This window comes from Paramisgurnus dabryanus, chromosome 23 (genome assembly GCF_030506205.2).
Source record: "Paramisgurnus dabryanus chromosome 23, PD_genome_1.1, whole genome shotgun sequence".
Taxonomy (NCBI): Eukaryota; Metazoa; Chordata; class Actinopteri; order Cypriniformes; family Cobitidae; genus Paramisgurnus; species Paramisgurnus dabryanus.
This window is the reverse complement of record NC_133359.1, coordinates 6076247-6100260: the sequence shown is the minus strand read 5'-3', so window position 1 is coordinate 6100260 and position 24014 is coordinate 6076247. Positions and strand designations below refer to the sequence as shown.

At 36.9% G+C, this 24014-nt stretch overlaps 1 protein-coding gene across 4 annotated transcripts in view; it reads left to right on the top strand.

Moving 5' to 3' along the window:
- The window catches only part of znf469 (zinc finger protein 469), a 359871-nt gene that overhangs the window by 69683 nt on the left and 266174 nt on the right, over nt 1-24014 (top strand). For all 4 annotated transcript variants that reach the window (XM_065292186.2, XM_065292187.2, XM_065292185.2 and 1 more), the window contains exon 2: nt 12443-12483. The gene's annotated coding sequence lies outside the window, so the exon portion shown is untranslated. The remainder of the gene's footprint in view (nt 1-12442; nt 12484-24014) is intronic.

Genomic DNA, 24014 nt, shown 5'->3' with positions numbered 1-24014 from the left:
CTGGTGCACTACCATTTTAAAATGTACACCTTTGTACCTCAAAGGTACATATCTGTTCCTAAATGGTATATATTAGGACTTTTTAAATGATACCGTCTAGGGATGCTTCACGATTAGGGCTGGGTATCGATTCATTTTTCGATTGCGGTTCTTGGGCCGGTTTTTATACTCGATTCAACTCAGTGAATATAGATTTAATACAAATACTATATTAATAAAAAGAACAGTGAACTGCAGGTTACAATTGGGTAATTAATAAAACTGATGAAGCACCTGAAACCGCCATTTTTAAGCACTGAATGAATGAATGACAGGTTCGCCTCTCGCTCCTTGATAACATCACTTTCGTTCAATGTTTGCAGAAATAAATACGAAAGAAAAAAAATCGATTCTGCTCTTTGAGAATCGATTCTCAATCGACCAGGTTTTAAAAAACGATTAATCGGAAAATCTATTTTTTTGCCCAGCCCTATTAATGATTAATCGTGATTAAATTAGTAGTTACCAAAATTTAGCCCTCCATATTGTTTTATCCATTGTGGTAGCCCTTGCTCACAAAAAGTTCAGAGACCCCTGCTTTAAAGGGACATTCCACTTTTTTAAAAATATGCTCATTTTCCAGCTCCCCTACAGTTAAACATTTGATTTTTACTGTTTTGGAATCCATTCAGCTGATCTCTGGGTCTGGCGGTACCATTTTTAGCATAGCTTAGCATAATCCATTGAATCTGATTAGACCGTTAGCATTGCGCAAAAAAAATAACCAAAGAGTTTCAATATTTTTCCTATTTAAAATTTGACTCTTCTGTAGTTACATCGTGTACTAAGACTGACAGAAAATAGAAAATAACCAAGGGGACTATTTTCGGGCACTGCGTAATATCATTGCGCCTGCTGCAGCCATGTTACAGCAGCAAAGTTCTTGATTATTACGCCAGAATGCGAATATAGTTCCTAGCCATATCGTCCTAGATAATCACAACTTTTAATTTTCCATCGGTCTTAGTACATGATGTAACTACAGAAGAGTCAAGTTTTAAATAGGAAAAATATTGAAACTCTTTGGTTATTTTTGAGCACTATGCTAATGGTCTAATCAGATTTAATGGATTGTGCTAAGCTATGCTAAAAGTGGTACCGCCAGACCCGGAGATCGGACGAATGGATTCCAAAACTGTAAAAATCAAATGTTTAACTCTAGGGGAGCTGGAAAATAAGCATATTTTCAAAAATTGAGTGTCTCTTTAAAGTCCAAAATTATGGGTTTATATCATTAAACCTACCATGTTTTTGGCTTTAAAGTTGCTTTGAAGTTGATCAAATATGACTTGGGTGGGTTTCAGCCATTATTGGAACAGAATGTCGTTCTTGCAGAGATCCAACTTGAAAACAATCACAAACTGTCAAAATGTATCAATTGTGAGCTATTTCGATTTTGATCCAACATAACAGATGTCCTACAGTTTATCCTGGTCCATTTTGGAACCAGTTTTGGTGTTCCTACTTTCTACGCCAAAGCTTAATGTTGTTGACGGGGTCCATAGCCTTCTCACATGCCCCTTGCGGTGGTCAGGCTCTGAAAGACGTTCTGTTTGCTTGATATCCCCATCTTTCAACACCACCCCATCAATCCTGGTAAGCTCCGACCATCCCTGCTGAGACAGTGGCCCTTTGTGCACCAGCTGATCGGCTTGAGGCCCCCGGTCCCAATCTTACACCCTGGAGAGTGACAACCACCTGAAAGAACTGGCTCCTAGCAGACTGAGACCTCAGAGTCTGCATCTTCCACAACCTGTGACCTTCATGCCGCTCTATGATGAAGAAAAACTGGATTGCATGCGAAGGGCTACTGTGCGAGACATTCTTCATCGCTTCCTTTCAAAACAGAAGAAATATATGCCGGAGATCCGTGTTCGAATCAAAGCGGCCTATCGCTTTTCCCATGTTATTAAGCACCAACAGGGATCCATAACTTTAGTCCACACAATAATAGGGTTTCGGATTTTTGTGGTTTCCAGATTTCCAAGGCAAACACTCGGTTAAAGTGGAAATCACACACTTACTGTATTTAACTCCCTTGTTACAAGTTGCTGATGGACATTGCGATTGAAGATCCAGTCGCTGCGTATTCCTGCTGTGCGGCCAGATGTTCCGGTTGTTTCTTCTCTGAACACTTGACTTTAGACTGATTTAGTAGCAAAGAATAAACATGGAGGCAAACCTCCGTCATCCCTGTTATTGTCTGCTTGTTAGATGGTAGAATTTTGTTAAAGGATTAGTAAATTTTCTTAAAAAACATCCAGATAATTTACTCACCACCATGTCATCCAAAATGTTGATGTCTTTCTTCGTTCAGTCGAGAAGAAATTATGTTTTTTGAGGAAAACATTCCAGGATTTTTCTCATTTTAATGGACTTTAATGGACCCCAACACTTAACAGTTTTAATGCAGTTTAAAATTGCAGTTTCAAAGACTCTAAATGATCCCAAATGAGGTATAAGGGTCTTATGTAGCGAAACGATTGTAATTTTATGCAAGAAAAAAAAAAAAAACTTTTAAACCACAACTTCTCTTCTTCCTCCGGCTGTGTGACGAGCCAGTGCGACCTCACGTAATTGCGTAATGACGTGGAAAGGTCACGTGTTACATGAAACGCACATTTGACCCAAACACAACATATTGAGAAGAACCATACCCACAGTTACATATCATAACCATAATTATTAAGAGAGATAACACATGAAAACAAACTTCCTCGTGCTGACTGACAGATCAGAAGCATGCTATAGATATAGTTTTTTTATGTTGTGTGTACCAAATTTATTACTTTACTAGTGATTATAAGGTATGGGAGTAGTGATTTTGCTTTTGAACCCTCAAAAATCTTTGAAGAGCACCTATTTCATTGCTAAAAAATGTTATTTTGTGTATTTGGTATAATACAATGTGTTTGCGTGGTTAATGGTTTAAAAAACATTATTTTCTACATACCGCACATTTTTGTAGCTCTAGATTTCACTCTCTTCCTGAAAGCTCCGTGTCTTTGATTGGCCGGCTTATCTGTACGTTGTGATTGGTCTGAATACCTCTGACGTCAGATGGAAATGTGACGCTCCTTACCATGTTTGAAAGATTCGCTCACAATGCAATGCTAACAGGATTTAACTTATAGGCTGTGAGTCCAAGCAGGGGAATTATGATAATGTCGGTCTTTTCTACATCACCAATCCCAGGAAGTAAACTGTTGCCTACAATCCGTGTTTTTGTTGTAGTCCAAGAAAAGTGATTTACGTTGGAGACGATAACTTGCGTCATCGTTTACTTTAGGGTTTGTACCTTTTGCATATCGTTAACATGTACTAATACACACTTACACACCAAAGGAAATGTAAAATCGTGAATCGAACAATTGGTGGTCTTTAACTCGATTTTTCTCAAAATTGACTTTGCTGACTCTGTCAATTTCAAACAGGGCAGCTCAGTCATTTTTGTCAGATTCCAACAAATCACACATTGTTTTGAAGTTTTTTAATAGAGAATAAAAAATATCAAATATAATATCAAAATATAAATTACTCATTTTTGAAAATTTGCTCATTCTGACTCATTTTGCCAGCACAGGCCACATATATTAAAGTTAAAACATAAAATGTGTATAATTATAATAAATAATTTAATGAATTACAAATTTACCAAAAAGATTTATGGTCTTCATTTGGCCATCACCTCAACATGTTCAATGTATTCAAAAATATTACTTATGTATTTAGGTCAGCCTGATCTCACAAATTTCCGTTTTTTTTTCTCATTTATCCGTGTCATTGTCACGGATCTCCGCATTTTTCCGTTTCTATTTCCATACAACAGACTTTCTTTTCCATGTCAGTTTCATGTATTGGTTACTCAAATGTTTTTCCTATTTTCTTACCATTGTTGCTCTAACCCTAACGTCAGGCGACAATTGTTTAAAAATGCGGAAAAAAATGTATAAACCAATAGTTAAAGTGACATCCTAACCCTAACCCCAAACCCAAGCGACAATGGTTTAAAAAAAGGGGAAAAACAATTGAGCAACCAATATGTGAAACTAACACGGAAAAGAAAGTCCAAGGTACGGACACGAAAAAAAGCGGAGATCCGTGACAATGACATGGATAAATGAGCAAAATATTCCGTGACCATACCACGGAAATTTGTGAGACCAGGTTGATCTAGGTTAATGTGTTTCATGGGTTATGGGTTAAACACACGTAGAAACGTATAGATGGAATGCACTTTGTATAAAAGCATCTGCCAAATGCATAAATGTTAACGCTGCTCTGCAATGCACTTGTGTCTTTACAGTTTATAGTAGAAAGAGCCCAAACTCATAAGCTCCATTTGGACCCCTTTAAAGTGCCGCTGTCCAAAACCAGAGCTCCTGCACCCCCCTTTGATTTCACGATGGGGTTCACAGTAGGCCAGTTCTGTTTTTATGTATTATTGTAGGTCTTCCACAGGTCTCCCGGTTTTGGATTCAACTGCTTTGAGTTCAAAGGGACACCCTCTGTGACTGTATTTACATTACATCACATACTTTTTCCTCTTTCTGTTTTTAGACTTGCACTCGCTCATTAGCTCTGTACTATCCGTTGACCACAGGGCCCTGCAAAGTCTGGGGTTTGGAGGAGGAAAGCTGACGATAACGAAAACAATCCTCTTTTCTTTATCATATAGTACAATGACGGAAGACCGGGGCATGTTGTCACAAGTACTGCTTTAAGTGTCATTACACAAAAACCGTGATTTTTTTTTTTGCTTTTTTAGTTTGGCAAGTAATCAACAGTCAATAATAAACAGTCCAGCGTGACAACCTACCCCATTACAATATTCCAACATGTCTCGGTCACATGTGTAGATGGAAACATTTCATAGCCTAATAAATAAGTAAAAAAGTCAACTAGACCCAGTCTCCTCTAGTCTGACCTTTTACCTTTGCAGTATACCATATATAATGGGCATTTTTGCATTTGCAGCCACACAAAATTGTTTATTTGGTTGCTTGGGTCTTTACAACATTTAAAGTAGCATTTAAGTTTATTGTTCCAGTCTGTTTACTGGGATTATTTATGATTAATTTTGCATGTGTTTCGGTTCGGCCCTCAGGTTTGGAAAGTGTTGTGTCATGTACGTCTGGATTTTAGCTCGGTCTGCTGGCAACTAAGAGATATGTTGGGTTTACCACAGAAAGTTACTTTCTGAAAGGGGAATCGGCTTTCGCGAGCGAGATTAATATGTAGTTGGCCGGAGCTGAGTCATGATGGTTGTTTGTGTTGGACGAGCCGTTTGGAAGCTGTCAGACCGTCCTCATCTGTATTACTTTGAAAAGTGTTGCTTGAAGCAAACGCGCTTTCTCATGGACGCAGCCCCTGATGAGACTCGCCGTCTCTCAGATGTGGTATGAAATATGAGATGATGTATAAGATGTGTAGACGTATGCTAAATAAGTGATTGAGGGCTTCCTATAAGGTAAAAATGATGAGCTGTTTGATTGAAGAAGACACATGTTTGGAGATCGCACCCTTGGGCGTATTAATGTGGTGATGGGTGCCAAATTATAGAAAGATAAAACAACTCCGGTTACGTCTTAGTTTTCTTGGCTGATTTTCAAAAATTTGCCCTTTAAGCTGAAACGTGTCTTATACTTTCTCTTATCCCATCTTAATTTGACAGGACATATATAAGTAAACCATTGTTAGGTTGATTTTTCTAATATGCAAACGCTCCGAGGTGTTTTTCCCAAAAGCATCGTTATGGACGTTGTTACCATTGAACTCTATTGAACTTGCGACCATTGGGAAACGCACCCATGCTTGTTTAAATCCAACCAATGGTAAGAGTTAGGGGTGGGACTTCCATGTTATCTGACCAATGCGATTTCAGATCTTTGGGGAAATTGACGATTATTAGGGAATTACTATTACTTTTTTCCATTTCTCTCTAATATTCCCTAAAAATGTAATAGTTTTGGAAGGATGCTGGCGGTTTTCATTTTTTGGTTAATTGTTTAAGGTACATAATTTGCAGAGTATCTGGCAAACACGATCCCCATTTTTAATGCGGCCCTGGGGTTAAACGGCTTGTAACATGTAAGACTAGTCTTGGATATTTAGTTTACTCCAAAATTGGCCAGTATTGTCAACATCTGTCTATACCCTGCAATACAACACTGGTTTTATTATAAACCCCCATATTTTAAAATGACGCGCGATGCACAGAGCTCACATGATGCGGCTACACACATATTTTGACATGACAAGCCAAACACATTTTGGTGTAGATTCCCAAAACAGAGACCCACTGTCATTAAAAGCAACCAATAAATTTATAACAAGTAACTTTTTAAGCAGTTCTGAGAAAGTAATCTTTATTTGGACTTTCTGTGCTTAACATTAAACATGTGACTGTGATTTACAAGAGACGTGACTGCAACACAAACCTTTGAGTAGCTATAGAGAGCACAGAAAGGAAAATCTGAGGTTGTGTAAACACAATTTAATCTTACATTTAAAAGGCTCCACTCATTTAGAGACTGATCCATGCTAAGCTTTTCTAACCCATGGTTTTGGGTTGGGTAAAGATATAAATGATTTGGTTTGTGTATCAGGGTTAAAAAAGTTTGTGGGTTGACATTCTGGTAAGTAAAGGGAAAATAACCAGAACGTCCTGGCATAAAACATCAAAACACACTCCGAAGCTTTTCCATAACATGCTTTATTAAGCATTATAAGGTACTATTAATACAATAAAATCATAATTTAAACAAATAATTACACAAAACCTGGTTGGATTACATCAAAAAACTGTCTTAAATAGGAATATTATGTTAGAATAATAAATACAAAAATATTTTTGATATTTTGTACACTTTAAAAACGGTTGTGTTTATTTTTTTACAAATTATTTGAGTTATGCTATTTAACACATAATGGTCCCGATTTACTAAATGGGGCATGAGAGCGCCATCCCAAAAAGTGAGTATAAGGTCACTTAACCCAGTGGTTCTCAAAAAATAAGGCTACTAACCATCAGCACTACTTTGTATAACTTAATATGTTTTGTTTAATTAAAATGTTAAATTTTAGAACAGTTTTTGTCATAAATTTTCTTTGGGGGGGCCGCAAAGGAATGCACCGTACACAAGGGGGGCCGCACGCGGAAAATGTTTGAGAACCACTGACTTAACCAATAAGGTCCAATAAGGTCAGTCGCAAAAATAACTAGACCACACCTTTTCAGAGCTAATTATCCACCGCACATCTTTAGTAAATCCCGACAGTCGTTATTTAACGACAAAATGATGGTTTGCGCTGGTGCAAGCTGTTAGTAAATCTGGCCCTATGTTTCATTATGTGTTGATTTTGCGTTAAAATAAATTAAAGTGACAACACATGTTGTGTAGAACAGTGTTTCCCAACCAGGGGGGCCGGGGCCCACAGCAGGGCCTCAAGATGACTTAAAAGTATTAAAAATTGGACAAAACAAGCATTAAAAATAACCTAAAACAAAATGTTTCTTATTTTTGGCCATTTTAGTACTGAATATTCATCTGTCTAGTCATTCCAAGCTTTAGTTCATTTTATTTGGAAAAAAATGAGTAAGTGGGAGGCTTTCAAATATTGTTGTGGGCAACTAGGGGGCCTTGAAGTGAAAAAGGAAACCACTGGTGTAGAAAGTAACACAAAATGTGCTGTTTCAATAATAACACTGATTTCGTTTTTATTAACAGATTTTGTACATTTTTGATTTTCTATAATTTTACTTATTTTGTTATTGTTTTTGCAATTTTGTGAAATGTTTCATAAATATCTTTTTTTTATTGGAGACATAAAATAAAATATTTTCATTAGCAAAGGCTAAAGGGTTTCTCCATACAGAAATTGTTTAAAAAAATAAACCTATCTAGGCATATATTTACAAAATATATTTAAGAATAATGTATGGTTTCCTAAAAAACCTTTAACATCCACTGAACCTTTCTGTTGCAAAAAAGATTACTGTAGTGGAAAATGTCTTTCAGAAACCTTTGAAAGATTATTTTATGAACCAAAAATTGTTCTTTAATTTCATCACTGTGAAATAAAAACAGAAACACTTTTATTCTAAATTTGTAATTTATAATTTCCTAAATTTGGATTGGCAGAAACTTTGCTTTAAACTTTTTAAATGTGTTTTTTTATTGTGTTTTAAAATGTCAAATGAGTAAAAAAATGCAAAATAGTAAACTCGCTGATCTTTGTTTCATACGTTGCCAAAGTTTGACATCCTAAACTTTGTTTTGGTTAGTATAGCTAATTCCACAAATGTGTTTATGTTTTTATAATGCTCCTGTAGTAGTCAGTTTTTTTCTGTTTAATATGAACAACATGTTTAAGCTCGCAGTCGCTTGTGCTTTTACAAGCAAGTTCTTTAAAGTTTACACAGAGATTATTCTTATTTTCCAGTGTTATTTTAATAAGCGTCCCTGTGTTAATTGACAGTAATCAGCTTGGTAAACTATAAATGAAGCATAACATATGCTGGCATTCATTGTTGTCAGAAAGTCATGGCACGTACATATGTTTGCATGGTGTACTGACTTTTCTTCTTTATAAATGTAAATCTGCTAGTATTGCTTCAGGACCAAGATTTTAAACTGGATGTCAAGTCATGACCGAACACGCTACCAGAGTTGTCAGTTTAAAGAGACAAATAGGCTCATTTTCCAGCTCCCCTAGAGTTAAACATTTGATTTTTACCGTTTTAGAATCCATTCAGCTGATCTCTGGGTTTGGCGGTACCACTTTTAGCATAGCTTAGCATAATCTATTGAATCTGATATTACACAGCACTGGAAGATAGCATGGGGACTATTTTCAGGCGCTGCGTAATATCATTGCGCCTCCTGCAGACATGATACGCAGAAAAGTCGTTGATTACGCCAGAATGAGAGTATAGTTCCTAGCCATATCGGCCTAGAAAATTGCAACTTTTAATTTTCCGTCGGTCTTAGTACATGATGTAAATACAGAAGAGTCAAGTTTTAAATAGGAAAAATATTGAAACTCTTTGGTTATTTTTTTGCCGCAATGCTAATGGTCTAATCAGATTCAATGGATTATGCTATGCTATGCTAAAAGTGCTAGCGACAGACCCGGAGATCAGCTGAATGGATTTCAAAACAATAAAAATCAAATGTTTAACTCAAGGGGAGCTGGAAAATTAGCCTATTAAAAAAAAACTGGAGGTTCCTTTTAATGTAATTGAAAAACTATAATCGAACTATATAAATTTTTAAGGGGGGCTGAGCATAATATATATTATTAACATTAAATAAGCTGAATTGAATGACTTACTTTTTGATCGGCATGCTGTAGTTGGGATCTGCAATCAGTTTGACTACTTTTTACGAGCAATAGTTTTGGCTCGCCAAGCCATACATGATTATCAATTTATGTAACATTTGGTTTTCGCATGTAACATTGTTTTTGGGTCACGGCTTGGAGATGTTCAGGACATGTGAGGTGGGGAGTGATAACAGACTCTACAGCTTCTCAAACTTGGCAGAATTCCTCAAAGTGGGAAAAGTCTCCGGCCGAAGCCAGCGGAGGAGGCTTAGAGGAGCAACTCTTTCCATTTATATTACACTATACATGAAACCCTTCTCGTCTTCTGTTGAATAATGAAAGTTCATGACATTACACGTGCCGCTGGGTCTGGGGAAATCCTAAAAAATAGCGAGGGTCTTACCAGAAAAAGCGAAACAGAATAAACAAAGCCGCAGAAACGGTGGAACCCGCATTCAATTTAGGGATCTGTTTTCCTTCCAAAAAACTGTCTGGGGTTGAAGCGAAGCTGTTGTTTGAATTCAATTACGTCTTCCATATGTGTGTTGTCCAAGGTTCACGGTGCGCCGGCTTCCAACTGGTGATGTTCTGTAACATAGCGTATGTGTATCCGGCCTGGGAAAGTGAGGTTAGGTTTGTGTGCAACAGAATATTGTGATAGAAAACGAATTATTGCAGTTGTGGTGTCCTAATGCATCCGTAACGGTGGTTCATAACTCTTTTAGATGTCAGATTCATCGCTCAAACTGACCGGTTTCACCCAAGTACACACATAATGGAAAAATGTCAGGCGGCATTGTCGTATGTTAATCGGTAATAACAATGAGACATTGATGGATGTCTGCGGATAACGGCAGGTGTTTGGATTCAGAATCCAGCGGCACATGTGGTTTTTAAAAGCAGAGGGGTCGCGGCATGGCTAGTTAGTATGGCTTCTGCGATACAACAACAACATCTGGTTGCAAAAGGCATCTGTTTTGTTTGACGGACATTCAAAAACATCAATGTAATATGACAGAATAAAGTTTTTTGAGACCGACTATAAAACCAATATAAATCACAAATCGTATAAATCACATATAAAGTGTAAAAGTTCATTTTTTATTTTTGTTTTGAATTGGTTTTATATGTTGAAGCATGAAATGGACATCGTAGCTCAGGATAGTTCCTAGTTAAGTGCTTTGGACTGTGCATGGTCTTCTGATGCCATTAACCAATCATTGGGTGCTTCCCAATTCAGGGGAAAAGGCCGTGGACTTTGAAGGCAAGGCAGCCTCTAAAGGCCACAAAGCGAACTGAAATGAGACACTCTAGCCTACGGGGGATGTTGCGTCACTTTAAAGGTGCAGTTTGTACATTTTTGCGGCATCTAGTGGTGAGGTTACGCATTGCAACCAACGGCTCAGTCCACTGCTCACCCCTCCCCTTTGAAACGCATAGAGAAGCTACGTTGGCCGCCACCGGACAAACATGTAATCGTTGGAGACAACTTAGTAAAAAATGTGTCCGTTAAGGGCGTCTGTAGAAACATGGTGGCACAAAATGGCGACTTCCATGTAAGGGGACCCTCACTGTATGTAGATAAAAAAACATCTCATTCTAAGGTAATTAAAACATAACGGTTCATTATGAAAGGTCTTTATACACCCCTGATCATATAGTTTTGTATAATATTTTGCATTTATGTAAAGAGATCCTTCTAAAAATTACACACTGCACCTTTAAGGATATTAATTCACATCACTAAAACATCATTTATAATGGTAAAACAGTCACAAGGATCTTTAATTTGCAAAAAATACACTTCAGTTTTGAATGTTTATTTCAAAATACCCAGATGTCATTGCATCTTTGGATAGCCAAGGCTTGGTGCATCCCAATTCAGGGACTGAAGGCGAATGATGTCACCAGGCCGCGACGAAGGCTGTCCCAGTTTGAAAGCTCCTTCATATACAAGCCTCCAAATGTGGCTCTTTTTCCCCCTGAAACCAAGGATCCATAGATGTATCCTTCACAACCTTGGCTTTCCCAAGATTCAATGCGTGTCCATGACGTCTGACTCTGGGGTATTTTGAAATAAACATTCAAAACCGAAGTAAAATAAAAGTGTTTATTTAGCAAATTAATGGTCCTTGTCACTGTTTTATTATTATAAAGGATGTTATAGTGATGTGAATTAATATTATTGCTACTGTATAATATTGTGCGTGTTGCGTTTTGCTTTTGTATATTTTAAAGGTTGGTGAATTAAACATACTGTTGGATAGTTTAATCTGCATCAATGTGTTATATTTTCTAAAATAAAACCCAAAATCTGCCTCCATATGTTTAAAATTCTAATAGGTCTCAGCTGTTGTGTCCCGCTGGCAAGCGTAGTGGGAGGGAACAGCAAGTGACGCAAGTTCCCCCGTAGGCTAGACCGTCTCAGTTCAGTTCGCTTCATTGCCTTCAAAGTCCGCGGCCTGAAAAGGATCCAGACCTTGAATTGGGATGCACCCAGTGGCCGTTTCTTAATGTCAAGGATACTTCCTTGGCAGGACTAGTCCTTACAAGTCACTTCCTTCAGACGCTAGGCGAGGCTCCTCTTAAGCATACGGAGAACACGTTAAATGGAACAGGCTAGCAGCGTCAATGAAAGGTGTGCTTTCGGTGCTGCGCGCATAGGATTGTGGGTGATTTCAGTGCGCCAAGAGTGCGAAGGATACACATATGTATCCTTTCCTGTATATGGGATATTTCTCGAACGAAGGACTCAGTCCTTGGCTGAAATTCCAAGGATCCTCGACATTGGAACAGTCCTTCGACGGACGTCGATGACGTAGCATGAGCATCCTCGAAATTCTGGCTTCCGAGGATCCTTCCTTGACATTGAGAAACGGCTAGTGATTCCAGACTGATTAATCACATGACATTTACAACTCAAGTGATTGGCTGAGATAAACCCTCGGGCATGTGGGGTTGGGGTCAGCCATGTAGCTGCTATTGAGAATTAAATGAATGCTTTATTTCACTTTTCTGAAAGCTCATTAAAATTTGTTACCAAACACCATCACTGACCTTTCTTTTCTCCTTCTAGTTCCTTGGCACAGAATCCCCAAAGACGACATACATCTACAGGTAGGCTGTCCCATTTACCTTAGTGCACTTTCTAATTAGGCAAATCCTGTTGGTTTCATATTATTTATTTTTCACAGCATAATGTTCAAATCGTATTCCTACTTAACATCTGTAAGTCATTGTAGTGAATCTAATTTTGTGGGTTTTCTGGTTGAATTTGCATTGACACAAACAAATAACGAACCAACAAACCGGTGTGCCATTCAAGGCTCACAGATTGCATGCATGCAAGTCTGGCATTGTGCGTTCAGTTTGAAAACTGTCAGTAATTATACGTCATTTGTATATTTGACTGTTCTGTTCATCTGTGTATTTTCCCCTGCTGTGGTTTTAGCCCTGCTGTTGTTGAATAGGATAATAGTGCGTGTATGTGTGTATAGGTTTGGCTGTACTAAGTTTATAATCCTCACAAAGGCCTAATGGTTAAACAGGTTGTTGGTTTGAGTCTTGCAGATGGAAGGTTGCAACTGAGCAAGGCACATTTTGCCCATTTACTCCCGGGTGCTGCAATGATAACTGTCCACTGTTTTGGATGTGTGTGTGTTCACGACTCACTATAAATGAAGAGGTCACATTTTGAGTATGGGCTACCATGTCAAGCAAACTTTTGAACGAACAAACAATTCATAAATATTGCATCACATAAGACCACGGACTCACAATCTCTTGCATGTTTTTTACTTTGCTCGTATAATGTTGAGCAAATTTCTTCAATTCCCCAGTTGATCATAATCGTAATTGGGAAATGTGTTCCAGAGTGGCTGGCGTCACCTTCGGTAAAGTCACTGCTGATGAAGTAAAGACTTGGCTGTAGTTTGCCATACACTTACAAGGCCCATCAATGCATGCTTCTCTTAATCCAGTTAAACCTTGATGCATGGAAGACACTGTGTTGAAATGCCGGTAATTTTGGTCTGGGTCACATAAGGAGAACGACTTCTTGTTTTGGACACTTTTACTTCATGCAAGAAGCATATCGGTTTGTATTGGCGGACTTTCGATGTTGGGGTCAGCGAGAGCTCGTATTTTTAGGCATTACCTCATTTAAGTTAATGGGACATGTCTAGTTTAAAGACACAATAGTTAGACTGATAACAGAAACTGGAGCGAATGATGTGATTTGGACTATTTACACAGGTTTGTGTTCGGTCTAAAGTGTTTTTATTTGTATTGTGCACATGCACAAGGCGAATGCTTTTGTCCCGGTGGGTTTTTGTCCCAAGAGTGGCCAAGAAATGCTATGTAGCTCATCTGTTTTTTATTAAAAATTGTGTACACCAAGATGATTCATTGTACATTTTGGTGTTTCGCAAGATTGTAATTTTTTAATGTGACCCTGGACCACAAAACCAGTAAGTAGAGCGTGTATATTTGTTGCAATTGCCAACAATACAATGTATGGGTCAAAATTATCGATTTTTTTAAATGCAAAAATAGGATATTAAGTAAAGATCATCTTCCATGAAGATATTTAGTAAATTTCCTACTGTAAATATATACTGTAAACATGTATTCATCATTAGTAATATGTGTTGCTAAGGACTTTATTTGGACAACTTTAAAGGGGATTTTCTCAATATTTAGATTTTTTTGCACCCTCAGATTCCAGATTTTTTAATAGTTGTATCTCGGCCAAATATTGTCCTATCCTAACAAACCATACAAACCATACATCAATGGAAAGCTTGTTTATTCTAATATTATTCTGATATCTAATAAATATTTTAGTTTAAGCAAGCACTTAGACAGTTTCAACACTAATGGATTGAATGTAACTCTACACGCTTGGTTCATTATTATGTGTAGAATAGGGATGCTTAACGATTAATCGCGATTAATCGTTAGCAGAATAAAAGTTTTTGTTTACATCATATATGTGTGTGAACTGGTAATATAATAACTTTGTATAAATAAATGTACACACATGCATGTATGTTTTAGAAATGCTTACATGTGTATATACACATTTGTATATTTATGTATAATTTATATTATATATAAATATAAATACTTAATATATAATTTTTTTTTCTTAAAATTATACATGAATGTGTTCATATTTATATATATATACATATTTATTATACACAGTTTACACACATATGTGATGTAAACAAAAACTTTTATTCTGCTAACGATTAATCGCGATTAATTGTTTAGCATCCCTAGTGTAGAATCATGAATATGCAAATTTGTCCCCGCCTCTACTCAATCGCACAAGCTCAGACTACCTGATTCACTTGTTTATCATCTTGACATGATTTGTTACAACATGTGACGTAGAAAATGGAGACTGCCTTTGGTAAACTGCAGTTTTAAGAAAAATACTCAATTAGCAATTATGTTGACTGATCAATTTGCTTAAAGTTACTGTAAATTTGCACTTAAACTATATATAAAAAAACAGACAAAATGTTTACCAGTGTATACTTAAATATATAAATTAGTCTCAACTCTGTTTTGGGCAATTCTGTAATGATCTTTTTAGCTATTATGAATGCAGCAGCCTGTCCAGTGTGAATACCCCCTTACTGTTGGTAGAGACGTATAGAAAAAAGAGAAATAAAAGAGGAGAGAGTGAATTAAGACAAAATAAACAAAAAGATAATGCATGAGTCAGAAAACATAACTTCCCAGCAGCAGCGAAAAATGAAACATCCATCTTTCCATAAATTGACAATGGTAAGACAAATAGACAATAGTTAGAATGCTCGAACAGTGTAAGCGTGTCAGAACATCAATGTTTGCACTGATCTGAATGATTTAACATTTCAACACTAGAAGACCAAAAAAGCGAAGGGATTACATAGACTTCTTCATCTTTCAGTGCATGCTTTTACCTAAAAAAGCTTTCTGGGGTAAGTTAGGGTTAAGCGCACTGCTCAAGGATAATAGGAGGTGAATCTCTCAAAGAGATGCCCGGGTCACATTTCACTTCAAAATAAAAAAATAAATATTTGGCGTGAAAGAATTTAAGTGCACTATCATTGTTTTTGCACTGTGATATAGCAACTAATAGTAATGTCCAAAATATGTAAGAAATTTCATCCTCATTACTGTAAGAATCGATGAAATATTCTGGTATTTTAAAATGTGACCACAAAAACATATACCTGTAGGGTCAATACGGGTTTTTGAAATTGAGATTTATACATCATGTGTAAGCTTAAAAAAAATAAGCTTTCCATTGATGTATGGTTTGTTAGGATACAAATGAGATACAACTATTTGAAAAATCCAAATATTGAGAAAATTGCCTTAAAAGTTGTCCAAATGAAGTCCTTAGCAACACATATTACTAATGATAAAAATAAAAAAAAAATTATATATTTACGGTAGGAAATTTACTAAATATCTTCATAAAACATGAACTTTACATAATATCCTAATGACTTTTGACCCATACAATGTATTGTTGGCTATTGCTACAAATATACCCATGCAACTTATGACTGGTTTTGTGGTCCAGGGTCACAAGTGTATTTAATTTTATTTAAGGCAGCATGAATTAAAGGAACAGTATGTAAGAAATTTATATCAATTAATCATAAAATGGCCCTGATATGTCAATAGACATTAAGAAATAATTTTCATTTCAAATACTTATAGCACTGACAACAGTGGTCTGGCCAGGACATTGTCATTTAAAAAGTGGAGTTGCAGCCCTCAACTGATGTTTATGTTGTCATGTTGTGTTTTAGCCAAAAGTTCTGTGATTGCAGTACCAGTTTTAGCCACAAGTTTTGTGATTGTAGTACCAGTTTTGGCCACAATCCTACATACTGTTCCTTTAATTAAATGTAGTACGTGTATATACTTTATACATTTTTATTTTACTAAATCCATACTTACTTTCTTAAATCTTAAATTGTGAATCAACAAATGTTGAAGACTGTTTTACTCTTTGACACTATGTGAATGCTTTATTAACTATAGATGTTTGATACAATATTGCATTGTGTCGGTTCACATAACGCAATGCAAGAACAGGCTGCGTTATCAACATTTCCTCTAGAGGGCACTGTAGTGGACATTAGTGTAAACTCTTCTACTGCCCGTTTCCAGTTCAGGTCAAAGCCCAAACTGCCAAACAAGTAGTGAAAGTTGACACATTTATAGCTAGCAACCTTAAGAATAATGCATTAAGTTTAACGGCACAGACATGTGAAGGTAACCCAATCGCCCCCCCTGAGTATTGAGGTTTGTTGCGCCACAGAAATAGTGTGTTCAGCTGGATCATTCGCATCTATGTCTGCATACATGCATAAGAAGTCTGAGAAGTTCGATCCCTTAGATCAAGACTGAGCTGCATGGGTGTACCGAGTGCTCTTGTGTATGGAAGGTTGGGATTAGAGTGGAAACTGGGATGGGGGCCATTGCGCACATCCACTCGATCCTTGCCAGAACAAACAGGTATCGGAGGTTGCACCAAAGTGATACATCTACCCAGCGCACCAAACAGAGGAGTTTGCATGAATTTAGTCTGTCCTTTGAGCCAGAATGCTGAAAAACCAAGGGAAATAAGTCCTCTTGTTTTCAGAAGCAGTTGCCAGATATTCTGTTGCAGTGAAGGCGTACAGGGAAACTAAACCATATGAAGCAAATCGCATTAACTTTGAGCAGCCACTCCAGAGACATGCACACGATATCAGTGCATAGCAATACAAATACAGATTTTCAATACTTTAAGGGATTTTAAGAGGGGCAAATGTGATGCTTCATTTCCAACAGTTTTTACTTTGTTTATAGTTGGTACCTATAAACACATGTACTGTAGACGGTTTAATAGAGTAACACTAGGATTGGCTATATGAATGAAAACAGTACAAATGTCATAGTTTTAATAATCTTTTCACTTGGGGGCCTCCATTTTGTTTAGACCACAATACATGATGTCAAAAGGTTGTTCAATTAACTCTTTCCTCGCCAGTGTTTTTTTTTTTTTTTTTTAAAGTGGCCAGCGCCAGCATTTTTTATGATTTTCACAAAAGTTTAATACCTTCCAGAAAATGTTCTTCTTTAAATATATAAACATACAATATATACAAATAAAAGAACAGACCCTCTGCTTTCAAACAACAACAAAAAATTTTTTTATCCCACCTTTGTTAGCTCTCTTTTTATCACCTCTCAAATATGGGTAGGTTTCTACAAAAATTAAAAATTTTAAGCAAAAAGCTGAAATAATTGCATTTTTGTGAAGGACTTTTGATAGAGATCAGATTCAGAGCGATAATCAAAACATACACAGAGTTCTTACTGTTTGACCTAAAGGGTTGCTTCAGGGTTATATAAGTTGGGTAAGAGCACCACCTGGTGGATAATAGCGGAAATATGGATTGTCGGAAAAACTTGTCATTGGCAGGAAAGCGTTTTCTCTTAAAGGAGTAGTCCACTTTATAGATGGGGCCCATTGACTTACCAGAGTATTTTTTTCCTACTATAAAAAGTCAATGGACCCCATCTTTAAAGTGGACTACTCCTTTAATTGACAAGTTAACTCATCAATGGCGGTGGAAGAGTCAAAGGTACTGTACAGCAGGGTTTCATACCAAAGAGTAACATAAATGATGAATGATATAAAAAACACAAATAATAGATGAGCAAAACAGTCCTTCCAAGTTTTTTTGTGATTGTTGCGGGCAAAAATCCTTTATCTTGCGGCACTTTTTTTTGTTTAAAAATTTGATGGAATATGCGTGATATTTATGCAATTTTATGCGATGAAATTGCAGGAACTTGCAAAAATTTCGGGAACTTGCAAAAACTGCGGGAACTTGCTTTCAGCTTTTGCAGCTTTTCAATGATGTTCACGTCACATAATCACGCCACTTCATAACGTTCCCATGCCAACAGGGGGCATGATAGAGATCAGATTCAGAGCCATGATCAAAACATACACGGAGTTCTTACTGTTTGACCTAAAGGGTTGCTTCAGGGTTTTATAAGTTGGGTAAGAGCACCACCTGGTGGATAATAGCGGAAATATGGATTGTCGGAAAAACTTGTCATTGGCAGGAAAGCGTTTTCTCTTAAAGGAGTAGTCCACTTTATAGATGGGGCCCATTGACTTACCAGAGTATTTTTTTCCTACTATAAAAAGTCAATGGACCCCATCTTTAAAGTGGACTACTCCTTTAATTGACAAGTTAACTCATCAATGGCGGTGGAAGAGTCAAAGGTACTGTACAGCAGGGTTTCATACCAAAGAGTAACATAAATAATGAAAGATATAAAAAACACAAATAAGAGATAAGCAAAACAGTCCTTCCAGAAAAACGCATTTTTTTTGTGATTTTTGCGGGCAAAAATTCTTTATCTTGCGGCACTTTTTTTGTTTAAAAATTCGATGGAATATGCGTGATATTTATGCAATTTTATGCGATGAAATTGCAGGAACTTGCAAAAATTTCGGGAACTTGCAAAAACTGCGGGAACTTGCTTTCAGCTTTTGCAGCTTTTCAGTGATGTTCACGTCACATAATCATGTCACTTCATAATGTTCCCATGGCAACAGGGGGCATGACTGCGATTGTGTGAGGTAAATGCAACATTTTTCAACTTTCTACTAAGATATATGTGATTTTTGCGAAAATAAGGGGATTATGAAATCATGCAAGCCCCGCATATTTTGCGCACGGAAATTTGCAATTTATGCTGCGAAAGTGTGGCGTATTTGAAAAAATGCATACATTTTTAAATGAAAAACAATAGTAGATGCCATAGTATTTACTATAGTAAACTGTAGTAATATTTTGTGACAACCATTTTTACGTCATCAACCCAGAATGCATAATAGTGGCCTCTATAGGTTAAAAAGAGTATAAGGGATGAAAATATTTGTTGTTTCTATAAATGTATTTTAGTAGCATATAAGCAAATATAAAGTATTAAAGCATGCAAGTTTTCATAGTCAGGGTACCCTTTATGCCAAATCATAAGAGGCAGAATAAGCTTTTTTTTACATTACGATGCCCACAGCATTGTTCAGATCAGCTGGTCACATTTAGTCCATTTAGTCGAACTTTATGAGATGTTCAACAGTAGCCTTTCTGCAAGGACGTTTTGTGTTGAATATGCAGGCAGGAAAACACCCCCATGCTTGGCGTAGCTGGTAGCAGAGCTGGTAAAAACATTTAGGGTTTAAGGCTTCATTGTTTGTGTTTCCAAACGAAAGAGAAAAAAATGTTTTAGTGGTCTGCCACAGACGTGAATACCAGAGACGTTTAGCTTGTTGATTCTGAACCACTGCACTCATCCTAACCCGTACCCCCAACATCAATAACCCGGCTTCATGCTTATTTCATCTGATTCCTGTGTGGACCATGGAAACATTTCTTCAACATCTCGGTGACGGCTTGATGGGTTGATCTTTTAAGATTCTGTTTCTGCTGAACTGAGTTTGTTTTTGTCATGCATAGTATATTTGTAACTTGCTTATTATCTTTCTATTGTTTTTTAATACAGTGACAAAAATGCTCAATTCATGGGCTCCCTGTCACATCTACAGGTAGCTGCAAAAATGAGTCTTACCCTTTACATACAGTAACGGTACATTCACAAGTGTTGACGCTTCCCATTCACTTTTAATGGGTGACGTCATGCGTCGCCGAATTGAATTGTGGATCCGTCTGCGCCGCGTCAGTTCCATTGCTCGCGGCAGAAGTTGAACATTTCTCAACTTTTCAAGCGGCAACGCGTGCGTCAGCCAATCAGATCGCCTTATGCAAATAACTTAGTAAGAGCCAGCCAATTACATTTATGGAAGACCGCGAGATGGTGCCAGGGGGGCCCCAGTTTTATAACATTTTATAAAATACATTAATTTATCATGAATTCTGTGTAATTAAACCTTAAAAAATAAGGCTACTAGCCAACAGCACTACTTTGTATAATTTAATATGTTTTGTTTAATTAAAATGTTACCTTTTAGAATAAATTTGTCATAAATTTTCTTTGGGGGGCCGCGAAGGAATGCACCGTACAAAAGGGGGGCCGCACACTGAAAAAGTTTGAGAACCACTGAGTTAGCTCCCTATCTAGACAGCATTATAAACCATCACAGATGGACACAAAGGCTGTTCTAGAATTTACTGTGTTTTGCAAGTTTACTGCTGTTTGTGTATCAGGTGGGGTCGCTGTCTGTGCTGAGAAGTCCAGACCAGTCACTTATTAGGATATTTGTCTAGTAAGTCAGCTATTTTTTGGAACAGAACTATTATATAATCTTTGTCTCTAAGCTTAATTCTTGGCCGTCATGCTATTCGAGTACAGATCTAGGTTGGCTTACAGTGTTACGGTGATGTTATAAATTTGCTTTTAAGGAGTTTGGCAGAAGAGGTCAAAGCTAGACCACCCTTTTTTCCATGCATTCACTCCAAGATACAAATAGTCAGGTAACTCATCTCACACGTAGTTTTGAAAGCTTATTTCACAGCAGAACATACACTGCCAGAAAAAATGGTCACAACTGGTCCCTATTGCAGTGTCCTTTCCAAAAGTAAATATTTGCTCCTATAGTGTTCATATAAGTACTTCAGATGTACATATCGGTATCAAATATATACACATCTCTACCTTAAAGGTACCTATTAGGACCTTTTTAATGGGAACTGCCCCAGTGACCATTTTTTGACAATTTATTTCTGAAGGGTAACCGAATATACCTTGCCTCTTAAAGCAAAATGGAAAGTATATACAATGATACCGTGCTCATATACAAAAAGCTAAACATGTCACATATCTTTGAAAAGCTGAGATTCTTGTGATCCGAATGATGTAAACCCATTTGAGATACAGTACAATCAACAAAGCAGGTACAATTAGGCATTTTTGTAGCATTTTACAGGAATGCTAAGGGGTTAAATCATTTAAAGGAGACATTTCACAAGACTTTTTTAAGATGCCAAATAAATCTTTGGTGTCCGCAGAGTACGTGTGTGAAGTTCTAGCTTAAAATATCATCTAGATAATTTATTATAACATGTTAAAATTGCCACTTTGTAGGTGTGAGCAAAAAATTTTTCAGGGATAGTAAAAAATTACCCTAAAATTTTGTCATCATTTTCTCAACTTGTACACTGCAAAAATTATTTTCAAGTATTGTTTTCAGTACAAATGTCAAAAAAAATCTTAAATTAAGATGCTTTTTCTTGATAAGCAAAACAACCCAAGAAATTAAGTCTAGTTTTTAGACCAAAAATATAAAATGTAAGTGATTTTGTGCATAAAACAAGCAAAAAAATCTGCCAATGGGGTAAGAAAAAAAATCTTGAACATTATTCTTAAACACTAAATTCAAGAAAAATTACTTTTTTGCAGTCTATACATTTCTCTGTTGTAACCAAACCTTTCATGCGCCCCATTTACTTCTATAATATTCTTTCTTTCTCCTATGATGCTCATCGGTTTGGTTACAAACATTCCTCAAAATATCTTCCAGAAAATTTTTTTATTTAGGTTTGTAACAACATGAGAGTGAGAAAATGATGACAGAATTAAAATTTTTGGGTGAACTTTCCCTTTAATAACCAAACAGATCTGGGGCACCATTTACTAACAACATGAGAGTGAGAAAATGATGAAAGAATTAAAAATTTTTGGGTAAACTTTCCCTTTAATAACCAAACAGATCTGGGGCACCATTCACTTTCATAGTATTACTATTACTTTCTTACTATGAAAATCAATGGTGCTCCAGTTCTGCTTGGTTACAAACATATTTCAAAATATCTTCCTTTGTATTCAGCAGAACAAAGACATTTATACAGGCTGAGGGTGAGCAAATAACAGAATTTAAATAAAATTGAGTTTTATTTTGTCTCATTTTGTAAATGTTATGATTATTCTAGAAGTGTGTGGAGGGGTCTCTTAGCACACACCGCAGTGAAACTGGCTTTCAACAAATGATGTGGTATGCTAAGCAGATTTACAATAGGTAAATAAATACATTTGCTAAAATGCACCATTCATAGACAGGAAGATTAATTTTTTTGCAAAAACATTATTCTCAGGCTGTGCAGTGGGAATTACTAAATGCCGACATATGGAAAACGCATACATCTATCGGCAACTGGGGTGTAATTGCGGCCCATTCACATTCTCACATTCAGCGGACCCAGACAGCTTGCTTGTTATTTAACAACTTGCCCGTCTTGTATATAAAGCCTTCGCAAGCTCAAGCTAAAGACCTTAAGCCGTTTTTGTTGCTCGGATTAACGCAGCACTTGAAGGTGTGATGCTGTTAATATGCCCTAACGGACCATGACTTTGGTTTGGGGCAAAACGTGATACGTCGACACTAATGTTGAGAAACACCACAGGCCAGTTAGTGGAACACAAAAAATCAACAGAAACTCTGGCAAATATTTAAGGCAGTGGAAAAGTGGGTTTCATGCCCGCGTCCTTATATTACAAATCTCGAGAAGCAATTTTTGTGTTGTATCTTATGCGGTTGTGTGAAATGACATCAGAGCTCACTGTGCACAGCAGTCAGCCTCATTGAACTGCTCTGCAATGCAATGTATTGTCTGTTTGTTCAGCTGTTTAACATATGTGTCTACAGTGTGTTACTGTTAGTTTAGAGACGCCAGTCACAACTGTAGCAGTTTAATGTATGCTTGAATGCACAGGTATCTTTGCATCAGTTTTTTCTATTTCCTGTTCATGGTGCTGTTGTGAAGGTGAAGTATGTTATCTATGCGGCACCAAATGAAAGAGAAAAATGATTGTTGGTTTGGTGAATAAATAATTGTGATATTAGTATTTTTGAAACCCCGTGTACATTGTGCATGTAGGTCGCGCAGCACAGCAGTAGATGCATTGCATTTTGTCGCAATGCGCATGCTTCAAATGTCTGCATACATGTAGGAATCAAATAAACTATGTTTCGCCAGGCTGTGCGTCCGACCGTGTGTGTACACGTAAAAAACAGACTATACTCCTGGCTTAAGTCTGTGACATGGGTGGTTTCACAAGTGCATTAGGAGGAGAGGACCGACTCTACTGACTGTTAGGTGGCTGACTGATATACTGTGTGTGTAAAAGTTAAAGCGTTAAGTACAACACAAGCCAACAGCTATAAAGCTGCCGTATAACTGGCACGAAGCCGTCCCATCAATTTCAGTTTTGCTCTCTCTCCTCCTCCATTCCTCTGTTATTATTTTTACAGTGTTTTAAGAAGTACAATCTTAAAATAATCACTGTACCGACAGTAAAGTGTTACAAAACTCAGTGTTTGCTATATGATAAAATAAATGTGCTAAAGGATTCCTCACAGCAATGTATACAGACATACATTATACAGTATCAGGGTCTCCAACCCTGCACCCCGTGAGCTACCGTCCTGCAGATTTTAGCTCCAACCCCAATCAAACACAGGTGAAGCAGCTAATCAAGGTGTTTAGGGTTGCTTGATAATTACAGAAAGGTGTGTAAGAGCTGGGTTTAAACTTAGGTCTATACACTCAAAAAAATGAACAAGGAAGGTTGTAGAGTTTACATTATATATTTATATTCAATTTACTTATAAT